The sequence below is a fragment of the Pseudophryne corroboree genome, unplaced genomic scaffold (genome assembly GCF_028390025.1).
Source record: "Pseudophryne corroboree isolate aPseCor3 unplaced genomic scaffold, aPseCor3.hap2 scaffold_207, whole genome shotgun sequence".
Classification (NCBI taxonomy): Eukaryota; Metazoa; Chordata; class Amphibia; order Anura; family Myobatrachidae; genus Pseudophryne; species Pseudophryne corroboree.
This window is the reverse complement of record NW_026968711.1, coordinates 719,245-733,342: the sequence shown is the minus strand read 5'-3', so window position 1 is coordinate 733,342 and position 14,098 is coordinate 719,245. Positions and strand designations below refer to the sequence as shown.

General features: G+C 47.1%; 13 non-coding genes and 1 pseudogene across 13 annotated transcripts; all 14 read right to left on the bottom strand.

The window, feature by feature from the left end:
* Nucleotides 1-151: 151 nt before the first annotated feature.
* LOC135005684 (U1 spliceosomal RNA) lies at nucleotides 152-315 on the bottom strand. The gene has a single exon (XR_010206212.1). It is a non-coding gene; the product is annotated as a U1 spliceosomal RNA (small nuclear RNA).
* A 674-nt stretch (nucleotides 316-989) lies between these two features.
* LOC135005773 (U1 spliceosomal RNA) lies at nucleotides 990-1,152 on the bottom strand. The gene has a single exon (XR_010206298.1). It is a non-coding gene; the product is annotated as a U1 spliceosomal RNA (small nuclear RNA).
* Nucleotides 1,153-1,304: 152 nt separating this feature from the next.
* Nucleotides 1,305-1,468, bottom strand: LOC135005607 (U1 spliceosomal RNA). Its single transcript, XR_010206140.1, has one exon. It is a non-coding gene; the product is annotated as a U1 spliceosomal RNA (small nuclear RNA).
* A 674-nt stretch (nucleotides 1,469-2,142) lies between these two features.
* On the bottom strand, nucleotides 2,143-2,305 carry LOC135005772 (U1 spliceosomal RNA). Its single transcript, XR_010206297.1, has one exon. It is a non-coding gene; the product is annotated as a U1 spliceosomal RNA (small nuclear RNA).
* Nucleotides 2,306-2,457: 152 nt separating this feature from the next.
* On the bottom strand, nucleotides 2,458-2,621 carry LOC135006007 (U1 spliceosomal RNA). Its single transcript, XR_010206467.1, has one exon. It is a non-coding gene; the product is annotated as a U1 spliceosomal RNA (small nuclear RNA).
* A 2,424-nt stretch (nucleotides 2,622-5,045) lies between these two features.
* On the bottom strand, nucleotides 5,046-5,209 carry LOC135005982 (U1 spliceosomal RNA). The gene has a single exon (XR_010206456.1). It is a non-coding gene; the product is annotated as a U1 spliceosomal RNA (small nuclear RNA).
* Nucleotides 5,210-5,361: 152 nt separating this feature from the next.
* On the bottom strand, nucleotides 5,362-5,525 carry LOC135005824 (U1 spliceosomal RNA). The gene has a single exon (XR_010206347.1). It is a non-coding gene; the product is annotated as a U1 spliceosomal RNA (small nuclear RNA).
* A 670-nt stretch (nucleotides 5,526-6,195) lies between these two features.
* Nucleotides 6,196-6,359, bottom strand: LOC135005905 (U1 spliceosomal RNA). The gene has a single exon (XR_010206421.1). It is a non-coding gene; the product is annotated as a U1 spliceosomal RNA (small nuclear RNA).
* Nucleotides 6,360-7,194: 835 nt separating this feature from the next.
* Nucleotides 7,195-7,330, bottom strand: LOC135005923 (U1 spliceosomal RNA; annotated as a pseudogene).
* Nucleotides 7,331-7,482: 152 nt separating this feature from the next.
* Nucleotides 7,483-7,646, bottom strand: LOC135005995 (U1 spliceosomal RNA). The gene has a single exon (XR_010206463.1). It is a non-coding gene; the product is annotated as a U1 spliceosomal RNA (small nuclear RNA).
* Nucleotides 7,647-8,320: 674 nt separating this feature from the next.
* On the bottom strand, nucleotides 8,321-8,483 carry LOC135005794 (U1 spliceosomal RNA). Its single transcript, XR_010206318.1, has one exon. It is a non-coding gene; the product is annotated as a U1 spliceosomal RNA (small nuclear RNA).
* A 152-nt stretch (nucleotides 8,484-8,635) lies between these two features.
* LOC135005650 (U1 spliceosomal RNA) lies at nucleotides 8,636-8,799 on the bottom strand. The gene has a single exon (XR_010206180.1). It is a non-coding gene; the product is annotated as a U1 spliceosomal RNA (small nuclear RNA).
* Nucleotides 8,800-9,473: 674 nt separating this feature from the next.
* LOC135005771 (U1 spliceosomal RNA) lies at nucleotides 9,474-9,636 on the bottom strand. Its single transcript, XR_010206296.1, has one exon. It is a non-coding gene; the product is annotated as a U1 spliceosomal RNA (small nuclear RNA).
* Nucleotides 9,637-9,788: 152 nt separating this feature from the next.
* Nucleotides 9,789-9,952, bottom strand: LOC135005598 (U1 spliceosomal RNA). Its single transcript, XR_010206132.1, has one exon. It is a non-coding gene; the product is annotated as a U1 spliceosomal RNA (small nuclear RNA).
* Nucleotides 9,953-14,098: the final 4,146 nt, after the last annotated feature.

The window sequence follows — 14,098 nt, the reverse complement described above, 5'->3', positions numbered from 1 at the left end:
AGTTGGGCTAGAGCTGGGGAGGGTCGCTGCTCGGGTACCCCCCTGTAAAGTGAAGGAGATCCAACAAAGGCAGCACAAGGGAACTCTCGAAAGAAGAACAAGGCTAGAGGAAAATGTGAGACAAAGAAATCTGACTTTTACTAGAGCTGACCAGAGGAAAGCACAAACACAGTCCCCCACTACCACAAATAATGCAGTTGAGTTTCCCACATTTGGGGAAATCACAGGGGTCAGCATACCCAAAATGCAATGAATGAACCTCACCCTGGGAGAACAATCTTCATGACCATGGTATCTCCTATGCAAAATAAGTATGATTTGGGATAGGGCTGGTGAGGGCAGCTGCTCAGGCACATCTCTGTCAAGTAAAGGAGATTCAACTGAGGCAGCACAAGTGAACTCTCATCTGGGGACAACAACTGCAGGGAGAACATATATTTTCAGATGAACATGGGAGGGCGGAAGGCTGCCTAATACTGAAGCACCATCAAATATCAAACCATATGCAACAACTAGTACAAGCACTCCTGGGGGAAGGTCTGCAGCAGACGGATTTGCATACGGTGATGTTATCCAAGCAGTGGGCCAAAGTTGACTGGAACCCTCATCTGCATATGAAAAGAGAAAAGGGGCATGCAGGGCATGGCGGCCTTTTGCAGTGCTTGGATGACCCCTAGTTCGCATTAAACACCTCCCCCCTCCTTTGGTGTGGGGCTCATGTTGGCCATGCCCCATCCCCTGAAGCATTCAAGCTGATTTCTTGCAGCAGCTGGGCACTGTAACAGCTCCAGAGCTGCTCTGTAAGGCAAGTAAAAGGGTGTGGGCCCTGCAGCACTACCTGTAGTTTGCATTGTGCATTGGAAGGCACAAAGTAAGCAGACGGGAGGAGAAGTCAGGATAGTGCACAAGGGTATAGAAGGGAGCGGCTGAAGAAAAGAGAAGTGGAAACAGACAGCAAACTAGGCTGGAGAGAGACCTGAGACAAAGAGATCTGAATTATACGAGAGCCGACCAGGGGAAACACAAATTATGCAGTCAAGTTTCCCACATTTGGGGAAATCGCAGGGGCAGCACACCCAGAGTGCAATGGGTGAGCCTTGCCCTGGGAGAAGCACCTTCATGATCATAGTATCTCACCTGGCAGGTAAGTAGGAGTTGGGCTAGAGCTGGGGAGGGTCGCTGCTCGGGTACCCCCCTGTCAAGTGAAGGAGATCCAACTGAGGCAGCACAATGGAACTCTCGAAAGAAGAACAAGGCTAGAGGAAAATCTGAGACAAAGAAATCTGACTTTTACCAGAGCTGACCAGAGGAAAGCACAAACACAGTCCCCCACTACCACAAATAATGCAGTCAAGTTTCCCACATTTGGGGAAATCACAGGGGTCAGCATACCCAAAATGCAATGAATGAACCTCACCCTGGGAGAACAATCTTCATGACCATGGTATCTCCTATGCAAAATAAGTATGATTTGGAATAGGGCTGGGGAGGGCCGCTGCTCATGCACATCTCTGTCAAGTAAAGGAGATTCAACTGAGGCAGCACAAGGGAACTCTCATCTGGGGACAACAACTGCAGGGAGAACACATATTTTCAGATGAACATGGGAGGGCAGAAGGCTGCCTAATACTGAAGCACCCCCAAACAACAAACCAAATGCAACAACTAGTGCAAGCATTCCTGGGGGAAGTTCTGCAGAAGACGGATTTGCATACGGTGATGTCATCCAAGCAGTGGGTCAAAGTTGGCTTCAACCCTCATCTGCATATGAAAAGAGAAAAGGGGCGTGCAGGGCATGGCGGCCTTTTGCGGTGCTTGGATGACCCCTAGTTCGCATTAAACACCTCCACCCTCCTTTGGTGTGGGGCTCATGTTGGCCATGCCCCATCCCCTGAAGCATTCAAGCTGATTTCTTGCAGCAGCTGGGCACTGTAACAGCTCCAGAGCTGCTCTGTAAGGCAAGTAAAAGGGTGTGGGCCCTGCAGCACTACCTGTAGTTTGCATTGTGCATTGGAAGGCACAAAGTAAGCAGACGGGAGGAGAAGTCAGGATAGTGCACAAGGGTATAGAAGGGAGCGGTTGAAGAAAAGAGAAGTGGAAACAGACAGCAAACTAGGCTGGAGAGAGACCTGAGACAAAGAGATCTGAATTATACGAGAGCCGACCAGGGGAAACACAAATTATGCAGTCAAGTTTCCCACATTTGGGGAAATCGCAGGGGCAGCACACCCAGAGTGCAATGGGTGAGCCTTGCCCTGGGAGAAGCACCTTCATGATCATAGTATCTCACCTGGCAGGTAAGTAGGAGTTGGGCTAGAGCTGGGGAGGGTCGCTGTTCGGGCACCCCCCTGTCAAGTGAAAGAGATCCAACTGAGGCAGCACAAGGGAACTCTCGAAAGAAGAACAAGGCTAGAGGAAGATCTGAGACAAAGAAATCTGACTTTTACCAGAGCTGACCAGAGGAAAGCACAAACACAGTCCCCCACTACCACAAATAATGCAGTCGAGTTTCCCACATTTGGGAAAATCACAGGGGTCAGCATACCCAGAATGCAATGAATGAACCTCACCCTGGGAGAACAATCTTCATGACCATGGTATCTCCTATGCAAAATAAGTATGATTTGGGATAGGGCTGGTGAGGGCCGCTGCTCAGGCACATCTCTGTCAAGTAAAGGAGATTCAACTGAGGCAGCACAAGGGAACTCTCATCTGGGGACAACAACTGCAGGGAGACCACATCTTTTCAGATGAACATGGGAGGGCGGAAGGCTGCCTAATACTGAAGCACCATCAAATATCAAACCATATGCAACAACTAGTACAAGCACTCCTTGGGGAAGGTCTGCAGCAGACGGATTTGCATACGGTGATGTTATCCAAGCAGTGGGCCAAAGTTGACTGGAACCCTCATCTGCATATGAAAAGAGAAAAGGGGCATGCAGGGCATGGCGGCCTTTTGCAGTGCTTGGATGACCCCTAGTTCGCATTAAACACCTCCACCCTCCTTTGGTGTGGGGCTCATGTTGGCCATGCCCCATCCCCTGAAGCATTCAAGCTGATTTCTTGCAGCAGCTGGGCACTGTAACAGCTCCAGAGCTGTTCTGTAAGGCAAGTAAAAGGGTGTGGGCCCTGCAGCACCACCTGTTGTTCGCATTGTGCGTTGGAAGGCACAAATTAAGCAGACGGGAGGAGAAGTCAGGATAGTGCGCAAGGGCATACTTTTCTCTTAGTCCGGGGGCAAGGCTTCAAAATGGGGTCTGCAACGGAGGAGACACAGGGGGCGTGGTCACAGCAGCTTTTCTCTACAGCCTGCACCAGCAGGAGCCTACACCATTTTTTATGATCACGCTGAACTGCAGTGCGACTGCAATTACAGCATGGTTAAGAAGGGAGGCGTCATGCTGGGTGGCCATGCCCTGTCACTGTGCAGGAGCCAGCACAGCTCACACACTAGTCCCCGGGTGCAGCCCCCAACCCCCGGGACACCCGGAGCAACAAAATGTAGATTCAGGCCACCAGGCCACGCCCCTACCTATGAAACCATGCCTCCTTTTTACCATTGCGCTGTTTATCTGCGCGCACTGCATTACAATCTCCCTCGCCACCTTTCTGGGTGTCACCAGTGATAGTGACACCTCTGCCATGCTTGTAGCAGCTGGTCCTAAGATCTACGCCTCAAGCCCTGAGTGTTTGCCCTTGTGACTTGTTGATCATCATAGCGAAGCAGATGCTTACAGAAAACTGCAGGGGCTTAGATTGAAAATAAAAAAATTGATGGGTATAAGGTAGAGAGGAGCGGGTTCGGTTCTCCGAGAACCGAATTCCCCACGAACTCCACGTGGTTTACACTGGTCCGAGGCAGGCTCGGTTGTTCACGCCTGACTCGGAAAACCTGAACAAGGGAAAATGTCATCATCCCGCTGTCGGATTCTTGCGAGATTCGGATTCCATATAAAGAGCTGCGCGTTGCTGCCATTTTTACTCGTGCATTGAAGAGAGAGCGGAGAGGACGTGGCTATGTTCTCTCAGTGGAAATCTCAATATCAGTGCTCAGTATCAGTGGTTACTTATTGCTGCTCAGTAATACTAGTAGTGTGTCTCTCCTGCTCAGTGTATGTTCTCAGTAGTATCCTCATCAGTGCTCAGTATCACTGCTCATTGTCTTGTGCTGCATTGTGGTGCTCAGCATACTACAGTACATTACTAATAGTCCAGTGCTGCATCTTGCTGCTCAGTGTCAGTTCTAGTATCCTCATCAGTGCTCACTATCACTGCTCATTGCATTGTGGTGTTCTGTATACTACAGTAACATAGTAATATAGTATATATAGAGGAGCGGGTTCGGTTCTCCGAGAACCGAATTCCCGACGAACTCCACGTGGTTTACACTGGTCCGTGGCAGGCTCGGTTGTTCCCGCCTGACTCGGAAAACCTGAACAAGGGAAAATGTCATCATCCCGCTGTCGGATTCTCGCGAGATTCGGATTCCATATAAAGAGCTGCGCGTTGCCGCCATTTTTACTCGTGCATTGAAGAGAGAGCGGAGAGGACGTGGCTATGTTCTCTCAGTGGAAATCTCAATATCAGTGCCCAGTATCAGTGGTTACTTATTGCTGCTCAGTAATACTAGTAGTGTGTCTCTCCTGCTCAGTGTCAGTTCTCAGTAGTATCCTCATCAGTGCTCAGTATCACTGCTCATTGTCTTGTGCTGCATTGTGGTGCTCAGCATACAACAGTACATTACTAATAGTCCAGTGCTGCATCTTGCTGCTCATGTTGGCTATGCCCCAGCCCCTGAAGCATTCAAGCTGATTTCTTGCAGCAGCTGGGCACAGTAACAGCTCCAGAGCTGCTCTGTAAGGCAAGTAAAAGGGTGTCGGCCCTGCAGCACTACCTGTAGTTTGCATTGTGCGTTGGAAGGCACAAAGTAAGCAGACAGGAGAAGTCAGGAGAGTGCACAAGGGCATAGAAGGCAGGGGCTCAAGAAAAGAGAAGTGGAAACAGACAGCAAACTAGGCTGGAGAGAGACCTGAGACAAAGAGATCTGAATTATACGAGTAGCCGACCAGAGGAAACACAAATTATGCAGTCAAGTGTCCCACATTTGGGGAAATCGTAGGAGCAGCACACCCAGAGTGCAATGGGTGAGCCTTGCCCTGGTAGAAGCACCTTCCTGATCATAGTATCTCACTTGGCAGGTAAGTAGGAGTTGGGCTTGAGCTGGGGAGGGTCGCTGCTCGGGCACCCCCCTGTCAAGTGAAGGAGATCCAACTGAGGCAGCACAAGGAAACTCTCAAAAAAAGAACAAGGCTAGAGGAAGATCTGAGACAAAGAAATCTGACTTTTACCAGAGCTGACCAGAGGAAAGCACAAACACAGTCCCCCACTACCACAAATAATGCAGTCGAGTTTCCCACATTTGGGGAAATCACAGGGGTCAGCATACCCAGAATGCAATGAATGAACCTCACCCTGGGAGAACAATCTTCATGACCATGGTATCTCCTATGCAAAATAAGTATGATTTGGGATAGGGCTGGGGAGGGCCGCTGCTCAGGCACATCTCTTTCAAGTAAAGGAGATTCAACTGAGGCAGCACAAGGGAACTCTCATCTGGGGACAACAACTGCAGGGAGAACACATATTTTCAGATGAACATGGGAGAGCTGAAGGCTGCCTAATACTGAAGCACCCCAAACAACAAACCAAATGCAACAACTAGTACAAGCATTCCTGGGGGAAGGTCTGCAGAAGACGGATTTGCATACGGTGATGTCATCCAAGCAGTGGGCCAAAGTTGGCTGGAACCCTCATCTGCATATGAAAAGAGAAAAGGGGTATGCAGGGCATGGCGGCCTTTTGCGGCGCTTGGATGACCCTTAGTTCGCATTAAACACCTCCACCCTCCGTCGGTGTGGGGCTCATGTTGGCTATGCCCCAGCCCCTGAAGCATTCAAGCTGATTTCTTGCAGCAGCTGGGCACTGTAACAGCTCCAGAGCTGCTCTGAAAGGCAAGTAAAAGGGTGTGGGCCCTGCAGCACTACCTGTAGTTTGCATTGTGCGTTGGAAGGCACAAAGTAAGCAGACAGGAGAAGTCAGGAGAGTGCACAAGGGCATAGAAGGCAGCGGCTCAAGAAAAGAGAAGTGGAAACAGACAGCAAACTAGGCTGGAGAGAGACCTGAGACAAAGAGATCTGAATTATACGAGTAGCCGACTAGAGGAAACACAAATTATGCAGTCAAGTGTCCCACATTTGGGGAAATCGTAGGAGCAGCACACCCAGAGTGCAATGGGTGAGCCTTGCCCTGGGAGAAGCACCTTCCTGATCATAGTATCTCACCTGGCAGGTAAGTAGGAGTTGGGCTAGAGATGGGGAGGGTCGCTGCTCGGGCACCCCCCTGTCAAGTGAAGTTCTGCAGAAGACGGATTTGCATACGGTGATGTCATCCAAGCAGTGGGTCAAAGTTGGCTTCAACCCTCATCTGCATATGAAAAGAGAAAAGGGGCGTGCAGGGCATGGCGGCCTTTTGCGGTGCTTGGATGACCCCTAGTTCGCATTAAACACCTCCACCCTCCTTTGGTGTGGGGCTCATGTTGGCCATGCCCCATCCCCTGAAGATGAACATGGGAGGGCAGAAGGCTGCCTAATACTGAAGCACCCCCAAACAACAAACCAAATGCAACAACTAGTGCAAGCATTCCTGGGGGAAGGCCTGCCGCAGATGGATTTGCATATGGTGATGTCATCCAAGCAGTGGGTCAAAGTTGGCTTCAACCCTCGTCTGCATATGAAAAGAGAAAAGGGGCGTGCAGGGCATGGTGGCCTTTTGCGGCGCTTGGCTGACCCCTAGTTTGCATTAAACACCTCCACCCTCCTTTGGTGTGGGGCTCATGTTGGCTATGCCCCAGCCCCTGAAGCATTCAAGCTGATTTCTTGCAGCAGCTGGGCACTGTAACAGCTCCAGAGCTGCTCTGTAAGGCAAGTAAAAGGGTGTGGGCCCTGCAGCACTACCTGTAGTTTGCATTGTGCATTGGAAGGCACAAAGTAAGCAGACGGGAGGAGAAGTCAGGATAGTGCACAAGGGTATAGAAGGGAGCGGCTGAAGAAAAGAGAAGTGGAAACAGACAGCAAACTAGGCTGGAGAGAGACCTGAGACAAAGAGATCTGAATTATACGAGAGCCGACGAGGGGAAACACAAATTATGCAGTCAAGTTTCCCACATTTGGGGAAATCGCAGGAGCAGCACACCCAGAGTGCAATGGTTGAGCCTTGCCCTGGGAGAAGCACCTTCATGATCATAGTATCTCACCTGGCAGGTAAGTAGGAGTTGGGCTAGAGCTGGGGAGGGTCGCTGCTCGGGTTCCCCCCTGTGAAGTGAAGGAGATCCAACTGAGGCAGCACCAGGGAACTCTCGAAAGAAGAACAAGGCTAGAGGAAGATCTGAGACAAAGAAATCTGACTTTTACCAGAGCTGACCAGAGGAAAGCACAAACACAGTCCCCCACTACCACAAATAATGCAGTCGAGTTTCCCACATTTGGGAAAATCACAGGGGTCAGCATACCCAGAATGCAATGAATGAACCTCACCCTGGGAGAACAATCTTCATGACCATGGTATCTCCTATGCAAAATAAGTATGATTTGGGATAGGGCTGGTGAGGGCAGCTGCTCAGGCACATCTCTGTCAAGTAAAGGAGATTCAACTGAGGCAGCACAAGTGAACTCTCATCTGGGGACAACAACTGCAGGGAGACCACATCTTTTCAGATGAACATGGGAGGGCGGAAGGCTGCCTAATACTGAAGCACCATCAAATATCAAACCATATGCAACAACTAGTACAAGCACTCCTGGGGGAAGGTCTGCAGCAGACGGATTTGCATACGGTGATGTTATCCAAGCAGTGGGCCAAAGTTGACTGGAACCCTCATCTGCATATGAAAAGAGAAAAGGGGCATGCAGGGCATGGCGGCCTTTTGCAGTGCTTGGATGACCCCTAGTTCGCATTAAACACCTCCCCCCTCCTTTGGTGTGGGGCTCATGTTGGCCATGCCCCATCCCCTGAAGCATTCAAGCTGATTTCTTGCAGCAGCTGGGCACTGTAACAGCTCCAGAGCTGCTCTGTAAGGCAAGTAAAAGGGTGTGGGCCCTGCAGCACTACCTGTAGTTTGCATTGTGCATTGGAAGGCACAAAGTAAGCAGACGGGAGGAGAAGTCAGGATAGTGCACAAGGGTATAGAAGGGAGCGGCTGAAGAAAAGAGAAGTGGAAACAGACAGCAAACTAGGCTGGAGAGAGACCTGAGACAAATAGATCTGAATTATACGAGAGCCGACCAGGGGAAACACAAATTATGCAGTCAAGTTTCCCACATTTGGGGAAATCGCAGGGGCAGCACACCCAGAGTGCAATGGGTGAGCCTTGCCCTGGGAGAAGCACCTTCATGATCATAGTATCTCACCTGGCAGGTAAGTAGGAGTTGGGCTAGAGCTGGGGAGGGTCGCTGCTCGGGTACCCCCCTGTCAAGTGAAGGAGATCCAACTGAGGCAGCACAATGGAACTCTCGAAAGAAGAACAAGGCTAGAGGAAAATCTGAGACAAAGAAATCTGACTTTTACCAGAGCTGACCAGAGGAAAGCACAAACACAGTCCCCCACTACCACAAATAATGCAGTCAAGTTTCCCACATTTGGGGAAATCACAGGGGTCAGCATACCCAAAATGCAATGAATGAACCTCACCCTGGGAGAACAATCTTCATGACCATGGTATATCCTATGCAAAATAAGTATGATTTGGAATAGGGCTGGGGAGGGCCGCTGCTCATGCACATCTCTGTCAAGTAAAGGAGATTCAACTGAGGCAGCACAAGGGAACTCTCATCTGGGGACAACAACTGCAGGGAGAACACATATTTTCAGATGAACATGGGAGGGCAGAAGGCTGCCTAATACTGAAGCACCCCCAAACAACAAACCAAATGCAACAACTAGTGCAAGCATTCCTGGGGGAAGTTCTGCAGAAGACGGATTTGCATACGGTGATGTCATCCAAGCAGTGGGTCAAAGTTGGCTTCAACCCTCATCTGCATATGAAAAGAGAAAAGGGGCGTGCAGGGCATGGCGGCCTTTTGCGGTGCTTGGATGACCCCTAGTTCGCATTAAACACCTCCACCCTCCTTTGGTGTGGGGCTCATGTTGGCCATGCCCCATCCCCTGAAGCATTCAAGCTGATTTCTTGCAGCAGCTGGGCACTGTAACAGCTCCAGAGCTGCTCTGTAAGGCAAGTAAAAGGGTGTGGGCCCTGCAGCACTACCTGTAGTTTGCATTGTGCATTGGAAGGCACAAAGTAAGCAGACGGGAGGAGAAGTCAGGATAGTGCACAAGGGTATAGAAGGGAGCGGTTGAAGAAAAGAGAAGTGGAAACAGACAGCAAACTAGGCTGGAGAGAGACCTGAGACAAAGAGATCTGAATTATACGAGAGCCGACCAGGGGAAACACAAATTATGCAGTCAAGTTTCCCACATTTGGGGAAATCGCAGGGGCAGCACACCCAGAGTGCAATGGGTGAGCCTTGCCCTGGGAGAAGCACCTTCATGATCATAGTATCTCACCTGGCAGGTAAGTAGGAGTTGGGCTAGAGCTGGGGAGGGTCGCTGTTCGGGCACCCCCCTGTCAAGTGAAAGAGATCCAACTGAGGCAGCACAAGGGAACTCTCGAAAGAAGAACAAGGCTAGAGGAAGATCTGAGACAAAGAAATCTGACTTTTACCAGAGCTGACCAGAGGAAAGCACAAACACAGTCCCCCACTACCACAAATAATGCAGTCGAGTTTCCCACATTTGGGAAAATCACAGGGGTCAGCATACCCAGAATGCAATGAATGAACCTCACCCTTGGAGAACAATCTTCATGACCATGGTATCTCCTATGCAAAATAAGTATGATTTGGGATAGGGCTGGTGAGGGCAGCTGCTCAGGCACATCTCTGTCAAGTAAAGGAGATTCAACTGAGGCAGCACAAGTGAACTCTCATCTGGGGACAACAACTGCAGGGAGACCACATCTTTTCAGATGAACATGGGAGGGCGGAAGGCTGCCTAATACTGAAGCACCATCAAATATCAAACCATATGCAACAACTAGTACAAGCACTCCTGGGGGAAGGTCTGCAGCAGACGGATTTGCATACGGTGATGTTATCCAAGCAGTGGGCCAAAGTTGACTGGAACCCTCATCTGCATATGAAAAGAGAAAAGGGGCATGCAGGGCATGGCGGCCTTTTGCAGTGCTTGGATGACCCCTAGTTCGCATTAAACACCTCCCCCCTCCTTTGGTGTGGGGCTCATGTTGGCCATGCCCCATCCCCTGAAGCATTCAAGCTGATTTCTTGCAGCAGCTGGGCACTGTAACAGCTCCAGAGCTGCTCTGTAAGGCAAGTAAAAGGGTGTGGGCCCTGCAGCACTACCTGTAGTTTGCATTCTAGTGTCTTTCGTTTGGGAGAAAAATGCAAAGGTACAATACAGCTTTTCCTTGCCGATATCTCTCTTTTGCAAAGAGCTAGGCATTGGAAAATTCAGGGCTATACCGTGTAGATGAAGCACTAACAGGAGGCTTTTAAATTTTCATTCTAGTGTCTTTCGTTTGGGAGAAAAATGCAAAGGTACAATACAGCTTTTCCTTGCCAATATCTCTCTTTTGCAAAGAGCTAGGCATTGGAAAATTCAGGGCTATAACGTGTAGATGAAGCACTAACAGGAGGCTTTAAAATTTTCATTCTAGTGTCTTTCGTTTGGGAGAAAAATGCAAAAGTACAATGCAGCTTTTCCTTGCCGATATCTCTCTTTTGCAAAGAGATAGGCATTGGAAAATTCAGGGCTATAACGTGTAGATGAAGCACTAATAGGAGGCTTTAAAATTTTCATTCTAGTGTCTTTCGTTTGGGAGAAAAAAGCAAAGGTACAATACAGCTTTTCCTTGCCGATATCTCTCTTTTGCAAAGAGATAGGCATTGGAAAATTCAGGGCTATAACGTGTAGATGAAGCACTAACAGGAGGCTTTAAAATTTTCATTCTAGTGTCTTTCGTTTGGGAGAAAAATGCAAAGGTACAATACAGCTTTTCCTTGCCGATATCTCTCTTTTGCAAAGAGCTAGGCATTGGAAAATTCAGGGCTATAACGTGTAGATGAAGCACTAACAGTAGGCTTTAAAATTTTCATTCTAGTGTATTTCGTTTGGGAGAGAAATGCAAAGGTACAATACAGCTTTTCCTTGCCAATATCTCTCTTTTGCAAAGAGCTAGGCATTGGAAAATTCAGGGCTATAACGTGTAGATGAAGCACTAACAGGAGGCTTTAAAATTTTCATTCTAGTGTCTTTCGTTTGGGAGAAAAATGCAAAAGTACAATGCAGCTTTTCCTTGCCGATATCTCTCTTTTGCAAAGAGATAGGCATTGGAAAATGCAGGGCTATAACGTGTAGATGAAGCACTAACAGGAGGCTTTAAAATTTTCATTCTAGTGTCTTTCGTTTGGGAGAAAAATGCAAAGGTACAATACAGCATTTCCTTGCCGATATCTCTCTTTTGCAAAGAGATAGGCATTGGAAAATTCAGGGCTATAACGTGTAGATGAAGCACTAACAGGAGGCTTTAAAATTTTCATTCTAGTGTCTTTCGTTTGGGAGAAAAATGCAAAGGTACAATACAGCTTTTCCTTGCCGATATCTCTCTTTTGCAAAGAGATAGGCATTGGAAAATTCAGGGCTATAACGTGTAGATGAAGCACTAACAGGAGGCTTTAACATTTTCATTCTAGTGTACTTCGTTTGGGAGAAAAATGCAAAGGTACAATACAGCTTTTCCTTGCCGATATCTCTCTTTTGCAAAGAGATAGGCATTGGAAAATTCAGGGCTATAACGTGTAGATGAAGCACTAATAGGAGGCTTTAAAATTTTCATTCTAGTGTCCTTCGTTTGGGAGAAAAATGCAAAGGTACAATACAGCTTTTCCTTGCCGATATCTCTCTTTTGCAAAGAGATAGGCATTGGAAAATTCAGGGCTATAACGTGTAGATGAAGCACTAACAGGAGGCTTTAAAATTTTCATTCTAGTGTCTTTCGTTTGGGAGAAAAATGCAAAGGTACAATACAGTTTTTCCTTGCCGATATCTCTCTTTTGCAAAGAGATAGGCATTGGAAAATTCAGGGCTATAACGTGTAGATGAAGCACTAACAGGAGGCTTTAAAATTTTCATTCTAGTGTCTTTCGTTTGGGAGAAAAATGCAAAGGTACAATACAGCTTTTCCTTGCCAATATCTCTCTTTTGCAAAGAGCTAGGCATTGGAAAATTCAGGGCAATAACGTGTAGATGAAGCACTAACAGGAGGCTTTAAAATTTTCATTCTAGTGTCTTTCGTTTGGGAGAAAAATGCAAAAGTACAATGCAGCTTTTCCTTGCCGATATCTCTCTTTTGCAAAGAGATAGGCATTGGAAAATGCAGGGCTATAACGTGTAGATGAAGCACTAACAGGAGGCTTTAAAATTTTCATTCTAGTGTCTTTCGTTTGGGAGAAAAATGCAAAGGTACAATACAGCATTTCCTTGCCGATATCTCTCTTTTGCAAAGAGATAGGCATTGGAAAATTCAGGGCTATAACGTGTAGATGAAGCACTAACAGGAGGCTTTAAAATTTTCATTCTAGTGTCTTTCGTTTGGGAGAAAAATGCAAAGGTACAATACAGCTTTTCCTTGCCGATATCTCTCTTTTGCAAAGAGCTAGGCATTGGAAAATTCAGGGCTATACCGCGTACATGAAGCACTAACAGGAGGCTTTTAAATTTTCATTCTAGTGTCTTTCGTTTGGGAGAAAAATGCAAAGGTACAATACAGCTTTTCCTTGCCAATATCTCTCTTTTGCAAAGAGCTAGGCATTGGAAAATTCAGGGCTATAACGTGTAGATGAAGCACTAACAGGAGGCTTTAAAATTTTCATTCTAGTGTCTTTCGTTTGGGAGAAAAATGCAAAAGTACAATGCAGCTTTTCCTTGCCGATATCTCTCTTTTGCAAAGAGATAGGCATTGGAAAATTCAGGGCTATAACGTGTAGATGAAGCACTAATAGGAGGCTTTAAAATTTTCATTCTAGTGTCTTTCGTTTGGGAGAAAAAAGCAAAGGTACAATACAGCTTTTCCTTGCCGATATCTCTCTTTTGCAAAGAGATAGGCATTGGAAAATTCAGGGCTATAACGTGTAGATGAAGCACTAACAGGAGGCTTTAAAATTTTCATTCTAGTGTCTTTCGTTTGGGAGAAAAATGCAAAGGTACAATACAGCTTTTCCTTGCCGATATCTCTCTTTTGCAAAGAGCTAGGCATTGGAAAATTCAGGGCTATAACGTGTAGATGAAGCACTAACAGTAGGCTTTAAAATTTTCATTCTAGTGTCTTTCGTTTGGGAGAAAAATGCAAAGGTACAATACAGCTTTTCCTTGCCGATATCTCTCTTTTGCAAAGAAATAGGCATTGGAAAATTCAGGGCTATAACGTGTAGATGAAGCACTAACAGGAGGCTTTAAAATTTTCATTCTAGTGTCCTTCGTTTGGGAGAAAAATGCAAAGGTACAATACAGCTTTTCCTTGCCGATATCTCTCTTTTGCAAAGAGATAGGCATTGGAAAATTCAGGGCTATATCGTGTAGATGAAGCACTAACAGGAGGCTTTAAAATTTTCATTCTAGTGTCTTTCGTTTGGGAGAAAAATGCAAAGGTACAATACAGCTTTTCCTTGCCAATATCTCTCTTTTGCAAAGAGCTAGGCATTGGAAAATTCAGGGCTATAACGTGTAGATGAAGCACTAACAGGAGGCTTTAAAATTTTCATTCTAGTGTCTTTCGTTTGGGAGAAAAATGCAAAAGTACAATGCAGCTTTTCCTTGCCGATATCTCTCTTTTGCAAAGAGATAGGCATTGGAAAATGCAGGGCTATAACGTGTAGATGAAGCACTAACAGGAGGCTTTAAACTTTTCATTCTAGTGTCTTTCGTTTGGGAGAAAAATGCAAAGGTACAATACAGCATTTCCTTGCCG